At 36.5% G+C, this 9,629-nt stretch overlaps 1 pseudogene; it reads left to right on the forward strand.

Moving 5' to 3' along the window:
- The first annotated feature begins 1,288 nt into the window (after positions 1-1,288).
- LOC104863226 lies at positions 1,289-1,786 on the forward strand (annotated as a pseudogene).
- Positions 1,787-9,629: the final 7,843 nt, after the last annotated feature.

The raw sequence follows: 9,629 nt of genomic DNA on the forward strand, positions 1-9,629 counted from the left end.
ATATATATATATATGTAGTGTTGGTTCTTTGAAAAGATAAAACTGACAAACCATTACCTAGATTCAGAAAAACAGAAAGACGGCTCAAACAGGTAAAATTAGAGGAGAAAGAGAAGACATTAGAAGGAATATCACCAAACCAAACATTTAAAGAATAATTCTTCACTAATGATTGTAAAAAGTTGGAGACAAGGGAATTCTTCCAAAAATCATTCTAAAAGGCCATCATTACCCTGATACTAAATCACACAAAGAAAAAACAACATAACAAGTCAGTATCCCTGATGAACAGACAAACAGATGCAAATGCTCAACAAAAAATATTTGCAAACTGAATTCAACATTAAAAAGATTGTTCATCATGATAAAATTGGATTCATCCCATAGATGTATGGTTTGACTTACACTAATTAATAAGATATATCACGTTAATGAAATAATAAAAATCATGTCATCATTGCAATAGATGCACAAAAGGCATTTACTAAGATTGAATTAATAGTTAAAGTATCCATATTATTCAAAGTGATTTACAGATTCAATTTCAATCAAAATACCAATGACATTCTTCATGAAATAGAAACAAAACAAAAAACCTTCCTAAAATCCATACGGGACCATAAAAAATCCAGAACAGCCAAAGCAATCTTGAGCAAAAAGAATAAAGCTGTAGTTATTATATGACAGGACTTCAAAATGTCCTTTATAGCTACAGTAACCAAAATGATATGGTACTGGAATAAAAACACATAAACCAATGGCGCAAAATAACTCATAAACAATCCACACATTTACATCCAACTGATCTTTTTTTAAACAAATTTTTTTAAACAGTGCCAAGAACACATATTAAGAAAAGACTGTCTGTGTGCATGCATGCATGCGTGCGTACGTGCGTGTGCCTGTTGCTGGTGACTAAACCTAGGGCTTTGTACATATCTAGGCTTTGTCCTATAACACTCAGCTATACCTCAACTGAAGACAATCTCTTCAAGCAATGGTTTTAGGGAAAATATCTACATGCAGAGTGAAAATAAACCTATTGCTAGCCATTAAAAAAAAACTACTCAAAAATGGATTAAAACTATAAAATTATTAGAACAAAATACAGGAGAAATGCTTCATGGCATTGGTATGAGCAATGACTTTTTGGACATAGCCCCAAAAGGAAATGGAACAAAAATAAAAATGGAGGTGGTGAGTGGGCCAAGCCAGCAAAGGGCCTGTGCCGTGGAGCTGTGCTCACCTGCAGCAGGGTTGGCAGGTGATCTGCACTGCAGATGGTCTGTCTGAGCTCTAGGAACTGATGGCTATGCAGAAACAGCAAGGCCTGGAGAGCACCAACCATGGTGCCAAAGGGGATTAATAAGGAACTCAGTGATTTGGCCCATGACTGCGCCCCCAGCATGATGTTCCGCAGGCCCATTACGGTTCCATTGAGAAGTCATGGGTTCAGGACCTAATGACAGCCTATATCAAGGTGATGTATTCTTTTTGACAATTTATTTTCCCACAGAATATCCCTCCAAAACACCTAAGTTGCATTTACAGCAAGAATTTAGCATCCAAATATTAACAGTAACATCAGCATTTGTCTTGATATTCTACAACCACAGAGGTCTCCTGCTGATTCTAAGGTTCCTTTATCCATTTGTTCACTGCTATGTGATCCAAATCCAGATGACCCTCTAGCACCAGAGATTGCTGGGATCTATGAATTAGAGAGAAGTACCACAGAATAGCTTGAGAAAGAACAGAGAAGTTATGCCATGTGATGCTACCTTAAAACTTCTTCATATAGCAAAGGAAACAATCCACAAAATGAGGGATAATTTACAGGAGAGATATTTGTAAGCTATACATCTGACAAGAAATACCCAAAATGTATAAGAAACTGAAATAACCCATGGCAAAAAACCCTATTTAAATGTGAATAGCAACTCCACACACACTGCTGGTAGAGATGCAAATTAGCACAGCCATTATGGAAAAGAGTGCAGGACCTGTCTGCAAAACATAAAATTTACATCTAAAGTGAACAGACATTTCTCAGAAGAAGTGCAAACAGCAAATAAATGAAAAAATGTTCAGCCAGGCTCATCTGTAACCCCAGCACTCTGTAATCCCAGCACTTGGGAGGCTGAGGCAGAACTGCCACAAGTTCAAGGCCAGTCTGAACTATACAGCAAGATCCTGTCTCAAAAACCTAAAAAAGTTAAATCCATTGATTTACAACAATCAAGCTATGGAATCAATCCATACGTCCAGAGAACAGATGAAAAGAATGTGACACATATATGCAAAGGAATTCAGTTCAGTGACAAAAGAATGCAAACAAAATCCTACCGTTTGTGACATGGATGAAACTGAAAAACATCACATTAGGGGAAGTAAGTCAGGAGCAGAAAAGCAAATATCATACCATCCCACTTATGAAACTGAAAAATGTTGATCTCAGATGAGTAGAATGGTGGGGAGAAAAGGATGGAGTAATGTTGGTCAAAGGATATATAATTAGACATTTCAAAATATATCCAGAAGGCCGGGGATTTGGCTCAGTGGCTCTGCCGCCTGCCTCCCAAGGGGCCCAAGTTCAATCCCCAGCACCCCCGCAAATACATATATATCACCAGAATAGGCAAATAGAGACAAAAAGTAGCTGATTTTTCTGAGGCTAAGAAGCAGGACTGAGGGCTGGGAAATGGCAAATGGTTGTGTTTTTCATGTGATGAAAATGCTCAAAATTGTGGTTACACAAGTTTGTAAATATACTAAAACCCGTTGGATCATATACGAATTGGGTGAAGTGTATGATACCCAGACAAGCTGGCATTAAAACTGTTAAAATGGCACAAAAGGGTTGAGATATATAAATGCACTTTCATTCTCTATCCTATTATCCTCAGAAATCTCAACTTTTCTACAGGCAAGTACCATCAATAGCTTGCTTTTTTTTTTTTAATACTGGGGATTGAACTCAGGACCTTGCACTTGAAGCAGGAGGCAGCACCACTGAGCTAAATCCCAGGCCCTGGTCTTTTCTTTTTTAAAGTTAACATTTTTATTGACGTGAAATCAGTGTAGAGAGGCTGGTATGTCTTTTGTTCCTTCAAATTACACTTATGTATTTGCGTGTACTCAAAATTTCTCTTACATCTGGTATCTTTTAGGCTTTTCTCAGTCAGTACATACAGACTTACATTTCAGATATTGCACAGAATTACATACTAGGGATGTGTCCTGCCTTCATCCACCATTTAGATGATTTCCAACACTTTACCAGTGCATGGCAACATATCTTTTGTACACATATCTTTGGGCAGAGGACCTAGCTATGTAAGATGCGTTCATAAAAGATTGGCACACCTACCCACCAATGAGAGGAATGACCATTTGCTAATGTGTACCAACTGTCTACTACGTGACAAGCAGTTTTTGAACCTCTCTTAAGGTTTCTATGAGAATCAAGTAACATGATTTGCGTAATTCAAACACTACTTGACGAGAAACAGTCTCTGAGGTAGATACTATTTATTATTTCTCACTTTACAGGTAAGAAATCTGAGGCTCAGAGATGAAAATAACTTGCTCAATGTTCCTTACACAGGTAGAAAGTGGCAGTAATGACTTTGAACCATGTCTACAATATTGGCCTTCAGCTCTCTTACTGTTAACCCACACTTAAATCCTGAAGCACATACAAAAGTTTTTTTTTTTTCTCATTGGCATTTGCCATCTTTTCAGAATTTTGGATTTAATGTAATCAACAACAAATATACAAGTAGGAACAAGCTACTCAAATAGAAAGCCAACATCCTGGGTACAGTACAAAACTTAACATAGTCATGATACTGGGCATAACTCAAACACAAATTGCCTATTTTTTTTTTAAACAATGAAATACTAACAGCAACAAAATAACTTAGTTGGAACAAAATAAAAACAAAGCTAATTAAGAGGCATTGCTTCTGCTCATATTAGTTATTTCCTTTAAACAGGAAAAACTATCATCAGTCTAGTGGTTCTCAACCCTGTCTGCACGCTAAAGGAATAGAGGAAGTGAATGGCGCCTAAAACAATAAGGACATCTAAAGCCCACTTCAGAATAACTGAGCATCTCTCTAGAATCCGGCCCAGGCAGAGATAAAGTGCAGTCAGTGTCAAGAACTAAAGGTCTAAAGTATTAAGCAATAAAAGCCATGCCCTCAAAGTAATTCAAAACCAAAAAAACTGGTTATATAACATTTCTTTCCTTTTATCTTGGAAAGGGGAAGGGCAAACACTGACAAAATTCTCTGATCTTTATCCATTATAGATTGCCCAGAGTAGAGTTTAACAAACATTAAATACTGTAAGTTATTCAAACATGTTACTCAAACTGATATTCTATTTTTCATTTAAAAAGCTCCTATGAAACAATACTAGTTTTCAGAGAAAATCTCCACATTTTAGGTTTGCATAGATGTTCAAGTTGGCTATTTGTTCAACTAAAGAGTCGATAAAATATATTACAAAGTATTAATCAAAGGTTATTATAAAATGATATTCACTTAATGTATCACAAATAAACTTTTTGGTGCAGAAAGGAGATCTTGAGTGTTTTTCATCTACTCTAAAGCTGCTAGAATTCCTTTTTATAAGATTAGTTTCTTCAAAGTTAGGACCTGAACAAAACATTTTCCTTTAAAAATGCATACATGAAATACTTTGCCTACAACTATATGGTATCACTGACAAATCCCTTTAGGAAGGTTCAGTAGTACTACACAGGTTTATCTTCAAAATGACATTTCCTCATTTTTCAGGTTTGGAACGATACCAGATCAAGTCTGGAAAACAGCTTCTTCAATAAGAACTTAGCCACATCTCGTCAAATTCAGAGTCCCACTTCTTCAACTCCTTCCATCAGGACTCCATGTCCACCTCAGTTCCTTCACCACTCTTGTCCTCCAGGGTCGGCTCTGGCAGGCCATCCTCACTGATGTCTTCAATGTCGGCCAGATCAATCGCGGGCAGAGGGTTCCTCCAATACTGGAAGGTATTATACTGCCAAAATTCCTCACCATGCTTTAGGAAGTAAAAGGGGAAAATATATCAATGGGATAGAAAAAGTTTTTTTTTCCCTTCAGGAAATAAATTTCCTTGCTTCAACAAAAGCAAACTTAAGTAGACTGTGCCAGCTTTTATTTTGTATTTTCAACAAATATATATTTATCTTGTCAAATCATGTCGGGAGCAATTCTACATAATTTTAATTGTGAAATGATTTTTCCCCAAAATTGTCGAATTGCTCCCGACATATACAGACAACTAAGCCAATTAAACATGCTATAGGTACATAGGGACAAGCCATTCCGTTGGGAGTGCTTGCTTTTCCATAAAAACACACTTACATAAAACAAAAAGAAAGGGAGGTAATGTCGGGAGGAATTCGACATAATTTTGGGGGAAAATCATTTCATAATTAAAGTTAAGATTAGTCCTAGTTTTCCTGCCTATCCAGACGTAACAAAATCTTCATCTGCATAGTTCCTCACTGTTCTAGGATTATTGCTGTGTCGCTGCCCTGTGAGTCACCTTTTACATGTTATTCCTGATGTACTGAACTCAGTGCCCTGAGTTATCTGTCACATTTGCTACTCCCGAAGGTACTGAACAAAGGTGTGGCAAGCTACAGGTCTTTTGTCTTTGCTGCCCAGAGTAGCACTTATCAGCCCCAAAGTTCAGCTTCTTCTCTAAGTCTCGTTTTTTTTCTTTTCTAATAAATTAATTCACGTTATACCACTGTGTCTCAAACAGGACTAGGACTTACTGGAGAGATTCTAGCAATGTCCCCTTTCCCTGTTCCCTACACAATCAAAATACTTCATGAGCTAAATATGTGTATTTTAATACCTGTAAATTTTTTAAAAGTGTTTAATAAAAGTAAATTTAAAAGAATTTCCTTCAACAGCATCTATTTCCAAAATTTTCCAATTTTTCACCCCCCACAAAAAAATGCGTGAAAACCTTAAAATTTTTTCTTTCAATAGGGAAAATAAGAATCTACTTTTAAAAAATGAGAATCAAGACTTGCCATGTAAAGGTACATGATCCCAACAATGAATGTAACTGTACTGTATCCCTAAATGTACCAATAAACTCAATAAAAAAAAAAAAAAGAATCTACTTTTAAAATCACATGCATATACACACACTTCCCTGCATAAGTTACCTTTGGTCTTTTTCTTGAGGTTTGATATTTTAAAAGGTTGACTTTACACAGGCCAAATTATTTTGACAAATTTTACTATAAAGTATTAGGATATAAACATGATGGAGAGCAAGAAAATACTAAATTGAATACCTGATTAAAAGTAGACCTTGGTACAAACTTAATCAATATATTACTATTGAAAGTGCTAGGCCCTTAAAAAGTCAGCAACTTTCTCTGAATGACTACAAAATTATTTCAAGTAATGATGTTAAAAAATGGCACACTACTCTGCCATAAAGGGGGACAAACTTGAGTATGTAGAGGAAAATGGATGTACCTTGAGAATATAATGTTAAATAAATGAGACACACAAGCTTAAATATCCCATGGTTTCTCTTATGAGAAATAATACAAAAATAAAATACAAAATAAGATAACAGGAGAAAAAATTGGCCCTCTTAGGAAAACAGATCGTTTGCAAAAGGAGATGAGAAAAAAAGGGGATAAGAAAATAATTGAGATGCATTCTATATGTGAACCAACTCAACTCCCCACAAGGAACGTAATCATGATTTACTGCAAACTGTGCTCATAAAAACATAAAAAAGTTTAGAAAGAAAAAAATTGGCACAGAATTTCAAGCACCTCCAAAATATCTTATGCAAAATAAGCAGCACTGAAGTTACATACAGGATTATAAAATAATTCTGAACATCAACACCCTTCTTAGATCAGTAGCCATACGTATTCTACTATACTGTTTTTACTTTAATATTTGCTATAGCCACTCTAACAGAAATGTAATAGGAGCCACATATATAATTTAATTTTTCTGATAACCAGAGTAAAAACAGTAAAAAGAAACAGGTGAAATTAATATAATATATTAATGGTTCAACAGATCCAAAATATTATTTCAACATGTGGTCAACATTTTAAAAATTAATATTATACCATATTTTTGTCATATTAGATTCTCAAAATCTGGCATGTACTTTACATTTCCAGCAGTATTTACACCAGCAACAGTTGAATGCCCAAGGGCCATGTGTTTACTGGTTACTGTGATGGAGCATGGGGCTATAAACACCTCATCAGGAAGTTCATTCAGTGTCTTAACACAGTAAACCTTAATCAATCAAGAGTCTAGGAATTTCTGATAATTCTGATAATAAAGACAAAGTAAACAAAAATTTCACTTTAATATGCAAATGGTTAAAACAATGTTCTAGTTCTCTGTCCTTTGAGAAATCTACTGTTAAAATTATCTGCTCACACACACAAATCAGAAAAGGTTCTTTCATGATGTCAGCATAATTTGTTAGTGGCTAACAGTACAAACTTTGCACCAGACAGGCCTGGGTTTGCACGATAACTTTGTCACCTGCCAAATGCTCTTGATCCCACTGGTAACATGAAGCGGGACCAATGTGAGAATTAAGGGTTAGCACAGTAACTGTGCAATATTGCTAGGTATTAGAGCTCCAAATTAAGGATGAATCATTACCTTTTTCTTAGTAAAACACTTCTTCTTGCTTTCTGTTAAAGATACCTAACAGTAAGTGTTAACACTGGCAGAGCAACGGACCCACATAAAATGATGCTAACATAGGCAACCCTGAAGTTGAAGGACAGAAAACTATCATTCCTCTGCCTAGGTTGCACAGTCAATGCAAAAAAAAAAAAAGGGCACTGCGGTAGTATTTCCTGAATGGTTTGTAACAGTTCTAGGTTCAAGAGAAATCAGGTAGTTACTATTTTGAACAGAAAAGCCTTTTTATCTTCATGTTTTTGTCATATTGTTTTGCCTTGGTCATTAGCTATGAAACCCTTAGAACAAAAATCCTGTCTTTGGAGGCAGGAAGGAAAAACGGAGACTGGAGAATATACCTTAGTTTTACAAAAGACTAGAGATTTGAGGAACAGACGTAACAAAAAGGAGGAACTTGAATGTTTCTAGGAGTAGTCTTGAAGAAGGAACACCTAGAACGAAGCTTCTTCCCTGATGTGTGCTTGCATTAAGTAGCAGTAGTGCTGTATTGGCAGATTTAGTCACGGATGTAAGGTACAGCTGCTTCTAGCGTAAGCAAGCACCTTTTATCAGTTAATTTAAAAAATTTCCTTATTTGGCTGTCACCTCCACGTTTCTTAGTAATTCTGTGACATGGGAACACACCGTGTTCTAGTAGGAAAAAACAGCCTACACGTGGATGGGGTGCTAAAAATAGAAGAGGAAGATTTCAAAGTACACAGTACTAAACTCCATATCCAATAGGTCTCGATACTTATCAGTATTTTAAGGAAGTTGATTTTGTAATATTTAAGAGCAATCTGAAGAAAAAAATATAAAAGAGGCTGTTTTCCAAATATGAAGAAAAATTGGGAGACGCTATCTACAATTTATATTTTCAACCAGAAAGTCAACACAGTGATTAAAATATAATTTCTAACAATCAAAGGAAAAAATCTTTCCCAACTATAAAATTCTCATTATTTTATAAGAGCTTTGGCATTAGCAAGTAACGCTAATTTGAAGGTACTGTAGTTGGTAAACTGTCACAGATACTTTTAACAACAGAAAATGTTTAATGGAAGCTAATGCTGTGGTGGTTGAAGTTTGGTGAATTATAAGCCCTGCATTTGGTTCTTCCACCCTGAAGTCCCTTGGTAAGGCACTCTCAAACTGGGAAAAAGCAGCTTGAATTCCTAAATCTAGACCAAAGTCAATACCTAATGAGGCAAAAACTAATTTAAATTTTTCTAGTAGTCATACTAAAAAAAGGAAAAGCAGCAGATAAACGTTAATATATTTTACTGCTTACTATACAAGTTATTTCACTTTTGTTGTTGCTTTTTCTTTTGAAACAGTCTTACTATGCAGTCTAGGCTGGCCTCGAATTCCTGGCAGTGTTACTGCCTCAGCCTTCCCAGTGCTAGGGTTACAGGCTTGTGCCACCCTGTCTAGTTTCATGTGTAAACTACTGAATTGAAACAAACAGATTTTCTCAGGGTTATTACGTGCAGAGATACAGTAGGGACTCCGCAGGTATTCTTACACGTTTACCTCAAGGACTAACTTATTCTCAAGAACAACGGCTTTCACAAGACGGGATTTAACACTGAGTTCAAAAGGGAGTTTCCAAAATACATATGCCTATGTCTCTGCCCATGTACCTATCTTCTGTTGCTACTTTGCTAAAAACCTCTTAAGAGATCTCATCAAACCTGGTAAGGCGCGCTACACCTCCTCTTCAAGTCCTGCACTGCTTGCGGAACAGGGACGCTCCTGCTTCTAACAAAGCGCAGAAGATTCGAGCCCATTTCACCTCCCCCGACGTGGTCCCCCCCACCAGTCTACCAAGTGCTGCCCACACCTCGCAAGGCGGGCCCCGGATCGGCCCTTCCCGGCCCCGGCCCAGCCCTGCCCTACCTG

Source organism: Fukomys damarensis, unplaced genomic scaffold, assembly GCF_012274545.1.
Source record: "Fukomys damarensis isolate Sample0158 unplaced genomic scaffold, DMR_v1.0_HiC HiC_scaffold_31, whole genome shotgun sequence".
Lineage (NCBI taxonomy): Eukaryota > Metazoa > Chordata > Mammalia > Rodentia > Bathyergidae > Fukomys > Fukomys damarensis.